This window comes from Lissotriton helveticus, chromosome 4_1, assembly GCF_964261635.1.
Source record: "Lissotriton helveticus chromosome 4_1, aLisHel1.1, whole genome shotgun sequence".
NCBI lineage: Eukaryota > Metazoa > Chordata > Amphibia > Caudata > Salamandridae > Lissotriton > Lissotriton helveticus.
The window spans coordinates 1,037,546,086-1,037,568,034 of NC_136063.1; positions in this window are offsets into that span (position 1 = coordinate 1,037,546,086).

The window sequence follows — 21,949 nt, forward strand, 5'->3', positions numbered from 1 at the left end:
CAAAGAGGAGCAGCCCATATGATGAAGCATGACACCTGAAAGGGTGTATGAGGGCATTAAAATCCAACAAATGGATTCCCAACTGTAGATCTCAGTGAGAACCAGTGGCTTCCAGACTTAGTGTGACTTCTACATCTCCTTCCGGAGAAACAGCACAACACTCTTTCTTTGACGACTTGATTGGGGCAACCGCTTGTGCTGGACCTCCCACTCTTGAGTAGTGGAATTTCGCCCCCCCTCCCCCTCTCCCCCTTGTTGAATACACTCCACTCTACATCACTCCACTCTACGACATCCCAGGTGACTCAACGCTACTCAACTCTGCTCCCCTCTACTCTAAAACACATTACCAGATACCACTCTAAGTCATGCCACTCCATTCTACTCAACTCCACACATCACTCCATGTGATTGTGCATCACTCCACTCCACTGTACAACATGCCACTCCACTCTACATTAGTCCACTTCACTGTATCACACTCCATGCCACTCTACGACACACCACTCCACTATAAAAAATGACACTCCACTCCACTCTATGCAAATCCACTCTACAACTCCACACTCCACTCCACTCTACGCAACTTTACTCTATGATACTCCACTCTACGGCACTGCATTCTATGCCACTGCGATCTACACTATTCCACTCTGCCCCACTCAACTATATGACCCTGCATGCCTCTTCACTCTACAGCATTCCATTCTACACTACTCCTCTCTCTGCCACTCCACTCTACCCTACTCTACTCTATACTACTCCACTCTACTGTACGCTACTCCACTCTATGCCACTCCACTATATGCTATTCCACTCTACGGCACTCCACTCCACACCACTCCACTGTACACTATTCCACAGGATACCATTCTACCATATGCCACACCGTGCTATTCCCCTCTATGCCACTCAATTCTATGCCACTCTGTGCCACCCCACTCTATGACATTCCACTCTACCGCACTCCACTCTACACCACTCCACTACGCACTATTCCACTGTTCACCACTAAACTCTACACCACTTCCCTCTATGCCACTCCACTCTACGCTACTCCACTCTATGATATTTGACTCATTGCCACTCCACTCCAGGCCACTCTATTCTACACAATTCCACTCTACACCTCTCCACTGTATGCTATTCCACTCTAAGCCACGCAACTTTATGCAACTCTACGCCACTTCTCTCTGCAGTATTCCACTCTACACCATTCCTCTCTACGCCACTCCACTCTATGCTAGTCCCCTGTATGCCACTCCACACCACCCTACTTTACGTCCCTCCACTCTAAGCTATTCCACTCTACACCATTCAACTCTATACCCTGCTACACCATTCCACTCCATGGCATTCCACTCTACGCCACTCTACTCAACACCGCTCTACTCTATGCTATTCCATACCTTTCTACTATACACCACTCCCCTCTTCTCTTCTGCACTCTATGTGACCTCACTCTATGCCACTCCTCTCTACGCCACTCTATTGTACGCCGCTTCACTCTATGCCACTCCACTCTATACCACTTGACTCTACACCACTATATGTCACTACACACTACACTATTCTACTCTGTGCCACTGCACTGTACGCCACTCCATTCCACGCTATTCCACACTTCGTCACTTTACTCTACGTCACTCCACTCTACGCTATTCCACTCTGCACCATCCCACAGCACTCCACTGTACGGCACTACACTGTACAATACTGTCCTCCACTGTATTCAATAACACTCCACTTAATAACACTCCTCTCTGCTCTCCTCAATTTAAAACACTTTTTTATTAAAATATAAAAAACATTGAAAGTCAAGGAAAATACAAAGGTTGGAACTTGGTTATAGATAGGAAAACTTTATTTATTATGTCTATACAAACTTAAACTACATAAATATAAAAAATGTAAAGGTATAGTTATACCGTACATTTGTAATTTATGCACCACCTTCGAATAACTATAACTTCATTCATTCTTTCTATACAAATCAAACTTAACCCCTTGGCTGCGGCGGCAATTCTGCTGCAGCGCTAGGGGGAGGAGGGGCCGCGCGGCGCTCACATGCTCGTGACGGAACCGCTTCGTCACGAGCCTCGGTGGGCTGTGCTTGTGACGGAGCGGTTCCGTCACGGCCCCGCCCGCTCAATAGAACGCGCCGCGCAGGCGCGCCGAGCGGGCCGTGACGGAACCGCTCCGTCACCAGCACAGCCCATCCGAGGCTCGTGATGGAGCGGTTCCGTCACGAGCATGGGGGGGGGTTAAATTACACAAACATTAGAAATTCTAAAGTTATGGTTCTAACTTAAATTGATAATTTATGCACCACCTTCAAATTACAATAACTTGTGCAGCTCCATACACTGTGTTGTAGCAATTACACAGTGGTAGTTGATATTATATAGTTATAGTTAGAGTCTAGTTACAGTAGGAAGACCTTTTTTGGTTTACTAATAACTTTGGAGCTGTTTAACAAATCTCCACAAAAGTTCATCCACTCAGCTGGTTTCTTGAAAGATTTGAGGTGAAGGAAAAGGGGGGTGCTAAAACGCAATTTCCTCATGCAGTTTCTGAAGGGATTTTTTAACAGTGCTACAGCCCAAATGGCTGAACGGAACTAGGAAGCATGCTGTTTGTGATTTGGTTTAAATCCTTTCAGAGGTTTTTGCGAAATTAAGGTTCAACATGTATGCATATCTGGACAGTTGAGTTTGTGGGCCTCTCGTGAGTGTCCCACAGTCATACTACTTCAAATAATAGTGCAATATGTTTGGCTGAGGGGGCTTTTATTATATCAGTCACCTCACACCTGTTGAAGCAGGAGGGTCCCCTGAGTCCCGCAGGAGCTCGCACTGTAATTGGCTGATTTCAACATGAGGAGAAATGTAGCGGCTACCATTTCAAGACACAGGAACTCGGTCCCAGGGCCCTGAAAATTAAAGAAATATGGTATAAAGGGGCAGAGTAGGGGTACCCGGACCTCCTGGACTTTGTGAGGGGGACCCAGAGGGATGCCCTAGGGTAAAATTAAAAAAGAAATTTGGGTTGCTGAGATTCTGCTGGATGCTTGCGGGAGCCAGCAAGACTCCCCTACTCTCATGGGTGTTGCACAGGAATGCAGGGGCTGCACGGCATCCTACAAGAGTCCCGTGGGATTGGAAAGCCATTTTTTTTTTAAAAGGGGGTATCAGTGTCTTTGGTGGGTTGCCCGTGCATGGTGGGGCATTGTCTGCAAGTACAGGGTTAACTGCTGCCCCCGCGGGGGTAGGGTGCAGGGCATGGACACAGGTCAGACCCTACAACCAATCCCACAATGTGCATGGCTGAAAGCTGTGTGCAGGAGCATTGGCATAGTTACATATGGCAATAAAATATTATTTTACATTTTTGTTAAACTAGAAATTCAATGAAAAAACAAAGGTTATAGTGACATTATAGTTAGGTATGGTAATAATATATCACTTTGCATTAAAAAAACTCACAAATACACTGAAAAAAAACTAAGGTTAAAGTGAATTTATAGTTAATTACAAATGTCAGTTTAAAAGTACAATTTTAATCTAAAAAAACACTGCTTATTGCCTCACATATAACATCAGTTGTTATGACATATTCTATCACGTTATTCATAACATCAATAAAGAATCTGATATGACATAATCAATGACAATATTAGGCACGGCAGGGGCAATAGGTATACTTATTTGAAATACCTACAACTGGTGAATTTCAGTGTTACATTTAAACTGAGATTGTTACCTAAATATAACATCACTTTAAAATGTGTTTGTTTCTGCAAATACACACACACACATATATATATATATATATATATATATATTCACTGAAAAAACCATAGGTTTCAGGAGTTATATATATATATATTCACTGAAAAAACCATAGGTTATACACCATATATAGTTAGGAAGTAGCATTTAAAAAACCTTATTTTACTCACACAAAACCATTGAAATTCCATATATAGTTAGTTGCACTAACTATATATCGCGCACCCGCAATCCACTGCTGATGATGTCACATATTACATCATTCATGACATGGTCAGTGACATCACTGATGACATCACTGATGACATCTCAAATGACATCACTGATGACTCCACTGATGACATCTCATTTGACATCAATGACCACATCACTGATGATATCATTCATGTGACAATACAATGCATCTCCTCACATTTTAATATAACCTCTGTTTCACCCAGTGTTAAATACAGAGTATAATTTTTGAAACCATTGACACACCAATACTAGTTACTACATATGTACTCACTGATTCCTACGTCTACACACACATTCACTCATTCACCCATACAATCATTCATACATACAATCACTCATCTTTACAACACTATCATATGCACTCATACACCTATACAGACACTCACACTCTGCCACTCATCCATGGAGTTACTCACACACCTAGTCAGTCCTGTAAAGAATCAATCACACTTCCATTTTCTTGTCTATACAGTTAAACATAGAGCACCTTACATTTTCAAACATATACTAACACATACTTACCTTGTTATACAATCATTGATATAAGTACACATTGATCTGCACAGAGTCACACACCTCCCAGCCAGCCACACACACACTCAGTCTCCCATACAAATACTTGGACAATCAATCAATAACCCATATAGTTACTCATATAGCTACTGATCAACACATGCAGCAGTTTACAGAACAACAGACATAATGATGCACAAATTAAGACAGTTTAGTCACTAACCCATGCACTCAGTGAGATACATTTAATCACTCACTCATACAGTCAGTCATGCACCTACTAAATCCTTCATCCAGACACTTATACATCCACTCATTCTTCAATATGTAAGACATATTTAAACTTTACAGAAACATAAAATCACTGGATGTTGTTATCAGTGATGTCATCAGTGATGTCATTTGAGATGTCATCAGTGATGTCATCAGTGATGTCACTGACCATGTCATGAATGATGTAATATGTGACATCATCAGCAGTGGATTGCGGGTGCGCGATATATAGTTAGTGCAACTAACTATATATGGAATTTCAATGGTTTTGTGTGAGTAAAATAAGGTTTTTTAAATGCTAATTCCTAACTATATATGGTGTATAACCTATGGTTTTTTCAGTGAATTTTCAAGGTTTTGTAAATGCTAATTCCTAACTATATATGGTTTATAACCTATGGTTTTTTCAGTGAATTTAAATGGTTTTTTAATAGCAAATATCTATAGCTGTAAAATGTATTCTTATTTAAATCCAAAAATATATTTTATATGTTTATTAATAATTTTTTTTAAATATTTTTTTTGTTTCGCTCCCGGTCCGCGGACCGGGAAGCTTCCCGTTAGCTCAATTTGATGCCGCGACCCGGTCCGCGAACCGGTAAAAAATCAACATAGTGACGGTATCGCGTTGCCGCGTAATGCGTCTTATGACGTACTGCGTTAGCGCACCCGGAAGTGCCCCGGGGCGCGGACCGAGGCGCGAAGCGCAGCGAACCGGAAGCTAACCGGGGAGCGTTCCGCAGCGCGTAACATGAGCGTGAGAGGTCGCGTAATGCGTCTTATGACGCGCTGCGTTAGCGCACCCGGAAGTGCTCCGGTACGCGAACCGAGGCGCGAAGCGCAGCGACCCGGAAGCGATCCGGGGCGCGTTCCGCAGCGCGTAACATAAGCGTGAGAGGTCATGTGACTTGTTAATAAAACTTTTCATTGGTTCATTTCACTTTTGGTTTCATAATAATGGAAGGCTAGGTCAGGTGACCTAAAAATAACACTTTTCATTGGTTGAGAACTTTTGCTTTTCCCAAATGATGAAAACCCCTCCTTCTTTCCTCACTCTGACTTTCATCTTGGTGAGAGAAAGACCCTTTTACTTTATAGAGAAATGGCTTCCATTGTTGCTTCAGCTAGTGTTCCCCCACCACCACCCCCACCTCCTCAAGGGAAGAAAGGACCACCTGCTCAACCAATGTTTGAAGAAGAGGAAGATCAAGAAGAGGAGGAAGAGGAGGAAGAGCCTGAGTTTTTGCCAGAGGAGCCCAGGAGGTACAATAGAAAAGAAAACTACATCTGGCAATTTTTTAAATTTCCAGCAGGGCAAAAAAAAGTCAATGCCAGATATGTGTTTTGCCGTATTTGCAACGATCGACTGTCAAGGGGCACTGACAAGAAATACAGCTTCGGCAATTATACGATGCACAGGCATATGAGTAGGTGGCACCCAAATAATTATAGTGCTGCCCAGCTTCGTGATGAACAGCAAAATCCCCTGGCAATGGTGAGAACATCTGCTGTCAAAGAAGTATCGGGACCAGAGGCGAGGGAGGTGATCCCGAACATTCAAATGGACATGGGGGAAGTAAAGCAAGAGTGCGTGTGGTGCAGCCAAACACTTTGCTACCGAGAAAGTAGCATTACTCTTATAATGAGAGCTATCAAAAATCATGTTTGCCCGAAACGCCCCAAAAAATAAATTCTTCTTTTTTTCGTTGCTCCTGTTGAGCCCTTCTCAATGAATCATTTTTGTTTCCCCCCTCCCCCCCAAAAAAACAAAAAAATTACAAAATGTTCAGAAAAAACAAAAAAAATATAAAAAATGTTCAGAAAAATAATAAAAAAAATTTAAAACAACAAAAACCAAAAAAAAAGTTCTTTTCAGAACTACCTCCCCATTATAAAAAAAATTGGTAGAATTTTTGAAACTCTGCCAATCTCTATTTCTTTTAGTTCGCTTCCAGTTCGCACTCCGGTACGCGAACCAGGAGCGAACCAAAAAAATGTTTTTAAAAAAAGAACAGTAAGTATAAGGGAAGGAAACAGACAGTTATGTTAAAAGAAAGACAGCTACAGGGAGTAAAGAAAACATACTGTTACCCGCAATCCACTTCTGATCATGTCACATATTATATCATTCTTGACATGGTCAGTGACATCATCAGCAGTGGATTGCGAGTAACAGTATCTTTTGTTTACTTCCTATAGCTGTCTTTCTTGTAACATAAATGTCTGTTTCCTATCCTTATACTTACTGTTCTTGTTTTAAAAAATTTTTGAGATCATTCAGAAACAGTAACATTAATAGAGACAGAATGAGTGAATAATAATGAAGAAGTATGAGAAGAGAGGGACTGAGGAAAATACTGGAAGGAGTAGAATAATTAAGTAATAGAGAAAGGAATGAGAGAAGTAGCAAACGCAGGAAAGTAAGGATTAAAGAAATGAAGCAGTAGAACTAATAGATGTTAAATGTGATAGATTAAATGATTGATTCAGGATGACGATAAGGTGTGTCCTCTCCAAAATTTTGTTTAAGATGAGGCCTACTTAGGGTTGCATATCAAATTTATGCTTGTTGAAGAATACAGAGGAGATAATACATGTGAAGGCCTACCATTGAAGTAAAACATGTCCACTTCACTCTTGAACAACGGCCAGACCTCTTCTGTGTCCATAGACAGTCCTAAAGTTCATCTGCACAATGTCATCCGTAAACTTAGAAAACACAAGTAATGTAATTGAAAAACGTGGAGTTTCTTTTGCTCATTTCAAAATCACATCACCTGTGTTGCCTTTGCTTAGGTATCTCATAGTGCAGATGTAATTCAGCATATGAAACAGTACGCAGAAGTGCAGCAGTGTATGCATTAATACATGTGAAGGCCTACCAATGAAGTAAGTCATGTCCACTTATTACATCATTCATGACATAGTCAATGACATCATCAGCAGTGGATTGCGGGTTAAAAGAGTAGAAAACATTTACCTTATAATTCTTGTTAACTTTTTCAAATATTTTTTCATACTTTCAATCTGTAAAAGAGAGAAGAAACATTTCAAAAATATTAAAACATGTATTTAAAAATTTGAAAAGACAAGGGAAAAGGTTCAAGAAGAAACAGTTTTTCAAAAACTTTGAGATTTACAGAAGCCTCTGCTGCTATACGTCCCCTACACAATCCTAAAGATATATATTTTAAACAAACAGTATCTTGATGCTGATGAAGTGAGGCCTATTTTGGAACATGGTGCATCTTTTGCACTGCTGATGTCTCACAATAGTGATGCAATAGCAGCGCAAAAAAGATGTAAAGCCATCATAAAATTGTGTCTAACATTTTAAATGATTCTTTCAGGATACAAATAAGATGTGTCCTTTCAAGAGGTTTCTTTAAGGTGAGGCCTATTCAGTTTTCAAAAAAAACAGTACCCAGAAGTGCAGCACTGTAAGCATTAACTTTGACACTTACAGAAGCCTCAGTTTCTCCATATCTACCTCACATTTCTAAATGTATATCATAAGTACAAAAAGTAGAACATTAATTATACATGTTAAATGGTTTATTTTTGCTGTTCTCAGAATGTATCAAATTTCACTAAAAACAGTGACTTGAAGGTATTCATCATGTAACAGCGGGGAAAAAAAACCACAATCAAAATGATTGTGTTTAAAAAACCCATACAACATCAGAAATCAAAATTCAGAACTCCTTAAAGTTAACTTACTTTCCATGACGTCCAAGGATGTCCTATGAACAGCTTACACTCTTTTGTGCTGTTATTACTTTCAGCCCGCCACTTTCTGAAAGAAAATCTCCATCGTTTTTAAAAACACGTTACATGCAATAAATGACTTCTTGCTCTCTACCACAATTTTCCACAAGGCCAAATCTGGTCAGAGCCATTTATAACTCTTGGATTTCTTGTAAGCCAATCCCGTCATTTGGCATTTCCGCAACTTTCAGAATTAAAATGTTGAAGATCATTTTCACAATCCTGGAATAGTAATATCTTCCCCTTCTTGCTCAGTCATGTTCTACATTTCCTATGACACTGATACTGCTTACTATGAAGCAGACTTACACTACCTCTATGACTACTACAATTATTTAATTCTCTACATCACTTTTAATCACAAAGCAATGTAAAACAGTAGACAGCATTGCAGACTTACATTCCCTCTACTCCATGTTTTGATTGGCTGCTTCAATTAGCTTATAAAAAGAAACAGTTTTTCTGAACTCATTGAAAGTGCACGTATTTCTCCATGACGTCCAGTCCTATGGTTAGAAGTTATGTCTCTGAACTACACTTATCCTCAAGGCCAAATTGTGTAGGAGCCATTAGAACTTCTTGAAATTCCACAGAGCACATCCCGAGATTATTTCCCTAAAATTTTGGTTTTAAAAACACCAGGTAAGAGTTTTTAAGGTCATACGGCAATTTTTTTTTAAAATTAAAACAGAATCATTGCAGAATGACCAGCCATTTCTAGACTTTAAATAAGCTGTGTAATGTTCTGATGTTATTGAAGGGCCGTCATGATATATAATTGCTGCAGTTACAAAAGTCCTTCGTGATATTGACAACTGCGAAGCTACAAAATTTTTAATTAAAGTTGTCAATTTTGTTCCATCAGGCCTACATCGTTGGAACATTAAAATGACATACTGGCCATATGTTCGTATAAATAATGTGGACATCATTTCAGATTTACATTGGCTACACTCCATGTTGTGATCAGCTGCTTTTACTAGCTTATTAAAGGAGACTGATTTACTGTCTGGCAAAGTTAAATATATAAATCTTTCTGAGTCTACACTAGTAGTACTTGATACCATACAGTTTTCGCAGTCATGCTGCCATTGATAAGAAAGCCCAAACAGCTGATCTACATCTACACCTTCAGCATGTAATACATCAAGCATATACATTAAAAACTCCTGACAATCTTGCTGAATATTTTGAGAGAATTGTGTTTGGCCTGAACATCTGTCTAACAGATTTCGAATTTCAGACACACTTTCTATGTTTCTTCTATCAGTGCTACATTTCTCTAACACAGAATTTAACAAACTGCAAAATCTTTGATCAGAATTGACCACAATCTCTTCTTTTACATTTTTTAGAGAAAACAAAACATTAACCACTACATTAGCATAGCAATTGACACCAGAACTGTTTTCAAACTGAAAACCAACAACATCTTCAACAGAATCCTTTTTGTTTCTGCTTGTAATTTTAGGTTCATTGACTTTTTGTCTTTTTGCTACAACCTCCCCAGTATTGTTCTCATTTCTTCGTTTCCGGCCTACCACACGTTTCTCAAACAAAGGATACTGAGGCAAATGTGGCGCATACTCTCTTCTTAACCTATTGTATTCCTTAACACAATCTAGATCCGCACAAATGTTTGTGACATCACACTCAATCAAGTACAATCCCGATAAAGTTCTAACTCGTGACAATGCCACATATGCCATACCCTCCTTGAACACAGAACTGCCAATATTCACCAATGCACTGTCTACACTTAAACCTTGCGATTTATGGATTGTCACCGCATATGCCAAGCAAACAGGAAACTGCATACGGCGAACATATAAGTCTTTTACAAGCAAAAATCTAGCAGAACAACGAGCAATTAGCTGTACTTCCTCAATGCCATCAAATTTAATTTTTAAAAATTTAATTCCATCTCTATTTCTGTATTTCACAAAATCAACAACATTACCCATTGATCCATTTACCAGACCTCTTTCAACATGTAAATTCCTTCTTAAAATTATACGGCAGTTCAAGCACACATTCAGAGTCTTTTCAAAACCTGCAGTTTTAGATATACTCTTCTCTAATGAATCCAATTTTGTTTTCAGATTCTCAGACAAAATAATTGTTGATCCCATATGCTCTACTCTGTCAATAGCTTCCAGTTTCACAATCTCTTGCTTTTCTAAATGCAACATTTTGTTGTTGAATTTGGCACATTCTGCAAGAGTTGGCATCAAACATATTCCAGATTTCTTCTCAGTAATTTTCTGAAAAATATTCTCAGGCACAACATCTTGTTCTGGATATAAATTTGACAGTAATCGTGCATGTAAAGCTTCTTTCCCATGCTCGGTCACTTTTCCAATTCTAACATCTTGTAGAATAGTCTTGTAAACTTCATCCTTCGCCTGACGCATATTTTCATGCAGTTCAGCATAATTGAAGTTTAACCATATATTGACGTTGCCAATGCTGCCTAGGCACTTCCTGGTATCTTCATGCGTGAGCATTTTGAACACAGGTTGCCCTTTTACTGGTGTCAGCTGCAGAAGATCTCCGAAAACAATGATGTGTTTGCCACCAAATAACACATCATACTCTGTTTTGAGAACTTCTTGCATCCTCAAATGCACAAAGGCAAGCATGACATTGGAAACCATGCTTACTTCGTCAATGATAAGAAGTTTCATTTTCCTCAAGATTCTTGAAACTTCAAAACAAGCATCTCCAGATAGCTTGTGATATTGTAATTTGTTGTCATGCTCCACTGGCAGCATCAGTAAACGATGTAAAGTAATCCCTTTAATGTTATGTGCTGCCAGTCCAGTTGGAGCGGTGACAACACAAGACAGCGATGACTCTGTCCTTTCCTGCAAATAGCATGAAATTGCTTTAATGAGGAAACTTTTTCCAGTTCCCGCTTCTCCACTCACGTACAGTCGGACAGGCTTCAACGACGTACATGAGCATTCTTTCTTGTCATGACTTAATCCATGATCAATTTGCATGGTAACTTCGTCATATATTTTCCTCTGCTCAACGTTGAGTTGTCTTTCCAACTCTTCTAAGTTAACCGCATCCTCCTGAGCATGTGCCATGGCTCTTTCCACTTCATTCATGGCAGTGGCAGCTTCATTTTCGATAACAGGTCCTCCTAGTGGATCCTGACTCAATGAAGCAGAACTCTGACTGTCCTGAGAACTGTCTCTGGCAATCTCGGCTGCAATCGTTGCTTCCTGCTCAATTTCCGCATTCAACATTTCTACATATTTGGGAAAAGCAGGACATTCTATGGTCTCCTTGGCGGCATTGAAAGAGTCTTCGTAACAGAGGAAATCTCCAAGCAGTTCCTCTTCTGCACGCCAAGGCTTGAAAAGTTGCAAAAGTGCTAAATAGAAAAACTCCTTTTTTTCAGGAGATTCGCCACTCAATTTTCGATGGTTTACCAAGTGGCATTTTCTTTGCTTGACCAGACATCCCTCACTTCCTATTACAGCATACACTCCTTTCTCAGTATCTTCTTTGATGTTCCTCTTGAATATGTAATTTTGAAGAACCTCATACAGACAAACATTGTCGAGGTGACTGCTTCTATTTGGATAATATGTATCCAACATGTTGGTCTTCAAAATGTCGGTACTGTTTGGCTCCTTTTCCGCCAAATACTCAATTTCCCGCACAGGTTTGAGAACTCGATTACGCGTTGCAGCAAGACCAAGACTCGCCCAAACGATACTCCTGGACTTGGCATAGAGACTTGCTGAAGACAACCGGTCAGAGCATTCGTAAGCTCCAATTTCTCGATGCGACAACATCTTCAGACTGAAACTGTACAACTTCTTGCTGAGGCTCTTTTCATGGGAAATGTCCTCCCACATATCCTTCAATTCTGTCTTCTCTTTTTTGGTGATGTAAGACGTCACATACCGAGCCACAGCCATACAGTTATCAGCCACAAACTGTATATCCATGTTAGCATTCCACATGGACAAAATCACCGGGTTGTAGTCGTTGATGTACTTGGACTCTTCGTTCCTCTTCAAATTGTATGTGTTTTTAGGTGATTTCTTCATGACATTATGTCGCAGCGAAGACATCAAACTGTTTACTCTTCCTTTAGAAATCACCGGTCGTGGAAAACCGAAACGACATTTGGTGTAGAACTTGTCCTTGTTTCGGAATTTACGACGGCAGTACTTTCCACATCGATGGCTTTGGAAACGCAGAACTTTTTCTCTTAGGCTTTTCTTCTCCTTTGCGTTTGGAACAGCACACGTAGAATACTGTTGGATGAAACTCATCACTGAGTCTTCTGGATCCGTTCCAAATTTAGGTGCATCCTTGATCCACAGCAACATATGTATATGAGGAGCACCTCTTGCTTGGTACTCCTTTCTCCAGAAGAAATCCAACACCTCTCCAAGAGGTGGATTCTTCTTATTCATGATGAAAGACATCATAGCTTCAAATCTATGATTGAAGTACCTACATACATTGACTGGATCCAAAGAGCACAGTTCTCCGGGTGTCTTGAATTCGATGTTATCTACGTTAGCATTTGCCTCTCGTAGAAATTCAAGTAAGTCTTCCCACCCATACTCGGCACAGCTCAGAGTGAGGAACCATGTGGGAGTACCTAAGTTCCTCAGCATACATTTTAAATCACCATGACGACGGTACCAGTACTCATTAGTACCACGCTGACACGCCATGAGATTAATCAGGTGAGAATCCAAAATACTGTCTTGGACATTGACTTTATCCATAAAGTCACTTGCCGAGATGTTTTGCATGTGTATACCACTTTTCAAGATGTGGTTCACTGCATATGACAGTCCAGACAGATCGCTTTCAAACAGGAGATGAAACAAATAGGGAATGCATTGTCGAAACCTAGCATCTCCTGCATACAATCGCAAAGTCCGGTATTCAGAAGCAGGAATTTGATGAGGTCGCTCATCATATCTTCCTCCCTGACCTGTTGGAAAAAGCTGTGGGAAACACCGAGCTTCCAAACTTTCCTCCCAAACACTAATGGGACTCCCTTTGGCTTGTTTAATTTGAAACAACTCAATAGCATTCCCCATGACTTCCTTGGAATGCAAAGGATGAACACTATAATGTTCATATATTTCTTCACTAGTAGAGGGTTCTACTTTCTCAATTTGACCAGCACACAAATCGCTATCCTCTTCCTCACTTACTTCCTCTTCTGCAACATATACATTCTTATAGTATTTATTATTTTTTTTCAAATACAATGTTGCCTTTTTAACTTTCCTAACATCTACTAAATCTTGCCATATTTTCTTATTCTTTGTCGGAACCCCATTAACTAAGATAACCAGAGGTTCCTCTTCCACTTTTTCTACTCCAATTGTGTTAATGTTTTTCTTCAAATCTAGAGGCAAATAAACAACTCTTCCCTTTAATCCTCTCTGTAAATCTGATGGAGGCAATTTCCCTGTCTTTGGCTCCATTCTTACAATAGCCTGAAAGGGATGGATACTTTGAATCAAAATAGATTCATAAGTATTTAAATCCTTCAATTCAGAAGGAATCTCAACCAATTCCAGATTATTATGAACTGCTCTAGCAGGCATCTGGTTTTGATTTAATTTGCAACAACAATAAGTACACACACGTTGATCCAATCCCAAATCAAAACAATTTTCTACCATCAAGTATGTTGCGAAATCCTTCCATTCACTATTATTTTCCCTTTCACTTTTTGCATATAAATCCACTAACTTAGTCTGATTCTTATAATAAGTGCGTCGACAACACACACAAGTGAAATTAGGCCTCTCACTTGATTTCACCTCAAACGTCGCAATTTCCCTCTGGAAATTATCTGTACTGGAAACCTGTACACTATCTTCCACATGACCCTCTTCTTCTTGCTCAATTTCAACATTCTCCTCTTTACTTCCAAAGTAACAAAACTCAATTTCTTCACATATATTCTTCACATCTATTTCAGAACCATGCAAAAGAGCAGCGCATAATTGTTTAAGCATAATTGCTGGACTCTTAGCATAATACAACATTCTAACTAATTTCCTCACTTTATTATGATGCACTGCTAGCATCCTGAAATGATGAAAAACACTCTGGCATACTCTCCTGGAAAGACAAGCCAGTGAATGACCATGCAAACCTGTCACTTCTCTTACTCTGCAAGGATCTAATTCTTGCAACAACCTTATTTTCTGCTTCAAACTTTTCTTATTAAATGACCGTACAAAATCACAAAGCAAATTGATGGAATCCTGTCGCACACTGCAAATACTACTACACTTCCAGGTGTACACAGGACCCTTAGCACATCTTCCTAAAACCTCATTACCTAACACCTCTTCTGCCTCTGTTGTCACAAGTTTTTCTTTTTCAACTGGACAACCATCTTTCACTTCATAAGCACGACCACTGGTGTCAACTGCATGCACCAAATCATTATCCTGGAAATAACTCTCCTCATTAAAAAATGCCTCACAGCTTGAACTATGCATCCATTCTCCAGAAAAAACTTCACAAAAATTACTACGATTAACTATTCTCTTCCATCTACTATTTCTTTTGAAATCATAAATTGCCTTGTTTAGCTTCCTAATTCTATTGATTATCAAAATAAATAACTTACGTTTAATTTCAAATGCCTGATCAATAACTTTCTCAACTTTTTTTTTTCTCTTATAAAAAACCAGTTTCTGTTGACCTTTCTTAATATTTTTTAACAAATTGCCAATTATCCTGTTGCGGAACATTCGTTTACGAATCTCCCTAAACTGTTGTTTCCTTCTACTATCATGCACAGAGTTATCTCTTGCTCTAGCAGTAACATTTTTAATTGGCCTTTCCTTTCCATTTGAATTCCTTCTCGTTTTATGGACTGAAACATTTTCTGTAGTAATATTTTTTTTACTACACATATTTCTTATGAAATATTTTGTGCTCTTACCCGGTGCTTTCTTCGTGACTTGACAAATCTTTTTGTTAGAGGACTGCTGCTTATTTTCTTTCACCTGCTGTCTTTGACGTTTTGCAGCCTTTCTCTGTCTTTCTATTGTTGGCATGGTGAAATCTTGAAATGATCTGCAGTTGAATCTGTGGTAAAATATAATAAAAAATGTTACTAACCATTATTACCAAACAGTAAAACAATAACAGTGATCAAAAACTTAACACACTACTTGACATTTTAAATAGAAGATTTTTTAGTCCTTGCAAATTTACAATACAGAAATAGCAGAAAAGAAATGACATTTATATTTATGTTACCTGTGCTATTTTATATGTGAATCTGATCTAATTTTATGAGCATATTTTAATATTTTATTGAAGACACTACACATAACCTGCTTTTGAAGGTGTCTTTATTTTTAAATTAAACGGTTTACCTTTTTACTTTTTATTAACTATAAATTTTAAAAATAAATGTTTATATTTCCATAGGCTCAAGCAGGTCAGCTTCCCATCCTATGTCATATAATTCGGACAAATCTGCATCCTCATCACGCTCTTCTTCATCCTCAGGATTTAAATCATCCAAGGGATCAACATCCACTGATGTTTCAATTACAAGTTCAATGATGAGGTCAAAATCAACTGATTGCATGAGGTTGTCTTTATCTTTAATGTTGAGGTTGTCTTTATCTTTAAAGAAAGATAACAACAATGAGATGTTACAGAGTAAGAGACAAATCTCAGAGATTATAATAGTAAAATTGTTTAACAAGAGTAATATTTTGCAGCTATTATTTAGCCATGTCCAGCAATGCTGAGCAGGTGAAGACTATGTCTAAATTTTCAGTGAACAGGACTCATCTCTTCTTAACCTTGGATAAGCCTCACCGACTCTGTGTGTCCTGCACATACTTAAATGTAAAGGGGCAGATTTATGTTAAATGGCACATCCCCAGGCATGCACCAGTTAACGTGCACCACTACTCTGCCACCCATGGTGTGCCGTATTTACAATCAGATAGGAGAAAGCTTCGTCAAAACCCTGCGCCTGCTTTAAGCAGGCATAGGTCTTGACGCAACATTGTGGAGATGGGGCACCCCTGAGCCTTGCTTGAGCTGCATCGCACTTGCGATACAACTCCAGCAATCACTACCTTTACAGCACAGATACGTCACGCATCTGTGCCATTTTTGCCCCATGATGCCCCGTATTCTAAATGCAGCACACCATGGGTGGCGGAACAGCGGCGCAGGATGACTGACACATCCCTGGTGATGCACCAGTCATCATAAATCTATCCCTAAGCTTCTTATCTTGTTACAGATGAACCGCCATATGTAGCATGAAACTATTTTGCATTTCCTAAATAGCGAATTTTAAGGAATAAATAGCAATTCTTTACCATTCCTAATTTGCAATGAGCAAATTGCTAATTTCAAGTTACCCATTCATTTCCATGGGCTAGGAGGCTCATAGGAATGAAGGTTTAATTTGCGATTAGCAATTTGCTCATCACAAATTAGGAATTTTTCCAAGGGTGCAGGGGTGTCTCAAGAACACCCTGCTGCACCCCTGAAAAAGAAATTTGGGGGCATATGGCACACATACATGCCCTAAGGGCATGTGTTGGCGTCATATGGCACCTTTTGTTTTTTTGAAAAAAAGCTTTTTGAAAAGAATTCACAAATTACCACCAATTTACCACAATAGTTTCCAAATCCTTAATGTCATTTTTTACATATTTTTTGTTTGATACATTGCATTTAAGTAGTCACAAAATTTGCAAATCCTTCAGTGCAATTGCAAAATAAGGAATAGCAAATTTTGCTACTCCTTATTTTGCATCAAACTTGTTTGATACATACCATTTGTCTAATTAACATTTGCAAAGGCCGAAATTCGTAGAATTTTGATCTTTGCGAATGCTAATTAGCTTAATACATATGGCCCCAAGTGAGGCCTGTCTTGCGACATGGTGCATCTTTTGCATCACTGCTGCATCGGTTTCATGTGGTACGTTTTTTTTACACCATGACATATCTGCCTAAATGCATCAATTTGTAATGTTGTCGCCTCATAGCAAATCTTTTGCACCGCCGCTGCATCATAAAAGTGACGCACAGTGGCACAAAAGAGGCATACACCTATCATAAATCTGTCCCTAGCATTTTAAAAGATTAATCCAGGATGACGATAAGGTGTGGCCTATCCAGAGGTTTGTTTAAGGTGAGGCCTACTCAGGATTGCAGATTAAAGTTACGCTTAATGAAGAATACAGAGGAGATAATACATGTAAAGGCCTACCAATGAAGTAAGTAATGTGCACTTTATTGCGCCAGTCATCATAAATGTATCCCTAATCTTCTTATCTTGTTACAGATGAACCACCATATGTACCATCAAACTATTTTGCATTTCCTAAATAGCAAATTTTAAGGAATAAATAGCAATTCTTTACCATTCCTAATTTGCAATGAGCAAATTGCTAATTGCAAATTAGCACCGCCGCTGCATCATAAAAGTGACGCACAGTGGCACAAAAGAGGCATACACCTATCATAAATCTGTCCCTAGCATTTTAAATGATTAATTCAGGATGACGATAAGGTGTGGCCTATCCAGAGGTTTGTTTAAGGTGAGGCCTACTCAGGATTGCAGATTAAAGTTACGCTTGATGAAGAATACAGAGGACATAATACATGTAAAGCTCTACCAATGAAGTAAGTGATGTCCACTTCATTGCGCCAGTCATCATAAATGTATCCCTAAGCTTCTTATCTTGTTACAGATGAACCACCATATGTACCATCAAACTATTTTGCATTTCCAAAATAGCGAATTTTAAGGAATAAATAGCAATTCTTTACCATTCCTAATTTGCGATGAGCAAATTGCTAATAGCAAATTACCCATTCATTTCCATGGAGCAGGAGGCCCATAAGAATGAAGGTGCAATTTGCGATTAGCAATTAGCTCATCGCAAATTAGGAATTTTTCCAAAGGTGCAGGGGTGTCTCAAGAACACCCTGCTGCACCCCTGAAAACGAAATTTGTGGACATATGGCGCACATAAATTTTAACAACATTCCTTTACCTCAAAAACGATTTTCAATTCATAATTTGAAAACACTGCCCACAGGGAAATTACTTAAAATGTCCTTAAGACACATGAAAGTGTTTTTTTATTGCCTTTCCAGCATGGTTGGGTCACTTTTAACATGGCTATGTAACACAAACATTTAAAATCTAAATTTCCCATGCACAGGTCGGAGCATATTTACAAGCAACTTGCGCCACAGAGAAAGGTCTTACATTAAAATGGGAAAAATAACATCAGGGACAGTCAATTGCCGTATAAAGAAGCATACACCATTATGTCCTTGTCATAAATTTAAAAACAATTCCTTTTCCCCAAAAACGATTTTCAAATCATAATTTCAAAACACTGCACATGGGAAAATTACTTAAAATGTCCTTAAGACACATAAAAGCGTTTTTTGATTGCCTTTGCAGCATGTTTGTATCACTTTTAACATGGCTATGTAACACAAACATTCAAAATCTAAATTTTCCATGCACATGTGGGAGCATATTTACAAGCAATTTGCGCCACATAATTCATAATTTTCTCCTAAAAGCACACTATTCTCTATCTAAATTAAAGAAATATTTTCTCACCTTAGCAAATACTTTGAGTTTGAAAACAGTCTCAGAAACACACCAATTTGTCTTCAGCAGAGCAAAAGGTATGCACTCCAGAGTCTGCAGCTATCAAAAGCACAGAAATGCTGTAATTCTTCACACATATCTCTCATGTCACCCAATCAAAACTCTTCCCTCACTTTTTTTCAAATGAAAACCCTTCCCCCCTCTGCCCTTTCTGCCTTTTCTGCATGGCAACCACCTCTTGGAAGACTTCTGGTGTTTGCAAGTTCACACAACTTTGTTGCAATTGAACTCTGAACTCTCAGTGCACCTGCATATCCAGTGCATTCTTTCATTTAATGATTTTTTATTGACCATTCAAAATACATCTTTCAAAGAACACATCCGTGCACCCTAACTTTCTGTTTTCAGCAATCAAAATCCACCAATCACTGTTACTGCTTCATGAACACAGAAACTCCACAGTTTTTTTCATTTTAAACTCTCATTTTTTCAACTGCCATTTCATTGCCACACTTCATCTGACTGCAGGAGAACCTTCTCTCACCATGTTTTCTGTCTGGATTGTTGGACATAGTTATATTCACTGGGCTCAAAGGTACGTTGAAAACAGGAAATTACCTAACCTCAATTTACAAGATGTGGAAATTAAGTGGTTTGGCCACAGAGGATTAAAATGTCACCAATTGGTACCATTGGTGAAAACCTTTATGCATTTGCCCAAACCTGACCTGTTAATTGTGCACTGTGGAGGTAATGACTTGGGCACTTTGACTGGTGTAGGTCTGGAAATGCTTTTAAAGGACACCTTTGAGCAATTGATGGCACTTTTTCCTCAGACTGCCTTGGTATATTCAAATATATGCCAAAGACAGAAATGGAGGTGGTCAAACCAATTTTGTCCACAAATTGAGAAGTCGAGGAAGCATGTAAACAAATCTGTTTCAGCTTACATGAGAGACCATGGAATGGGCTCCCTGTACAACAATAACTTGCGTTACTACATGCAAGATATCTACAGAGGAGATGGAGTTCACTTCTCAGATGAGGGCAACAGAGTTTTCACTCTGAATTTAAGAATGTGCATTGGTACCTACTTATAAGTACCTAAATGTACCATAAACCCAAAAGCTCTTCTCAGAGCTACCCTACATCTGATCACTCACAATTATTATTTTACTCTAACATTTTTCACTAATTTCCAACAAAGTACGCTCCCTGGGGCGCTACCCGGTACGCGAACCGGGAGCTAACCTCGCGAATTTTTTTTTTAAAATGTTTTTTTTTCGCACATATAAGCCTCCTCAGCCACCCTCAGAAAACCTAGGGGGTCAAGATAACTCTACCGTGCCCCCTTCTACCCATTCTGAACATTATTTGCCCTCCATCTTGTATCTTAATTCGACCGAAACACAAAATGGTGGACTCCCGGAACGCTTAAGGTTCGCGAACCGGGGCGCTCAACGGTACGCGTACCGGGTCGCTCCCTGGGAAGCGCACCATCAAAAAAGGTGGGAAAGTAGTTCACAGAAAAGCCACTGGAGACAATTTCACCAAATATAGATTAGCTCATACTACATACCAATCCCTACCATTTTCACAAATTTGATTGGAATTCCATTTAGTCATTTAGCCTGTAGACCTCTCTAAATACCCTGAGGTAAATTACTTCACAAAACACATCTGAAGTGTTGGAATTGAAAACCAATGAAAATGTTACTTTCATTTTCTACTTTTTTTACCTGACATTTCATTGGTTATATACCTGAATATATATAAAGGAAGAGAAGAAAACACAGCCATTTTGACTACTACTTCTTGCTGTACATTTCAATAGTATTTTCACTAATTCCTTCAACTTCTTTCTAAAGGTAAGTTTTTATTTTTAAAACTGAAGTATATTGTGCACTATAAGTTAATATGGTAAACTTTTTCTGATAGATATATACTATCCCTCTGTAGTAGTTATAGATTTAGAGAGACTTCTCTGTTATAGTTATGGATGGAGTTAGGCTTCTCTTGTATAATTATGAATTTACTTACGTTAAATCACATACACTTTTTTATATTCCTACTTCCACTCTGATACTATACACTGCCCAAAGATAAATTCACCGATAAAAAATGCCTATTTAAAATTATTCCCAACATTGCCCTATCTCTACTAATATTTATTTTTTTAATCCAAATTTCAGGCAAAATGGAAGGCGAAAACCAAGTTTCTTTTGAAATGGACCTGCAAGAGAGCAGCCAAGAATTGATTGATACAATTGATCAAATTGACATCGAATTTTTCGATGAAACTTGGGACAATGAACTACTGCAATGTGTACAAGCAGTAGATAACCTCCTTGCAAATGAGGACATTTTACACCCTCAGAGACTACAATGTATATTCCATGATAATTATGAAATTTCTGACAATGAAATGTTAGAAAGTTTAATAAATTATGAAACACAATCACAATAAAAAAAATGCTTAAAAAATAAAAAAAATAAAAAATAATCAACAAAAACAACAATCAATTAACATACAGCATTTGAAAAGTCTATCATTCATTTTTCATTGCAGTACGCTGCCCAGAACGCTTCCCGGTTTGCGGACCGGGCGCTCCCCACGCAAAAAAAAACAAAAAAAATGTTTTGGTTTTTTTGCCCCGCGGGGCCCTTTTAAAACCTCCACATTAAACCTAGGGGGTCAGGGAGGATCTAGTATGCCCCCTTATGGTCATTTTCG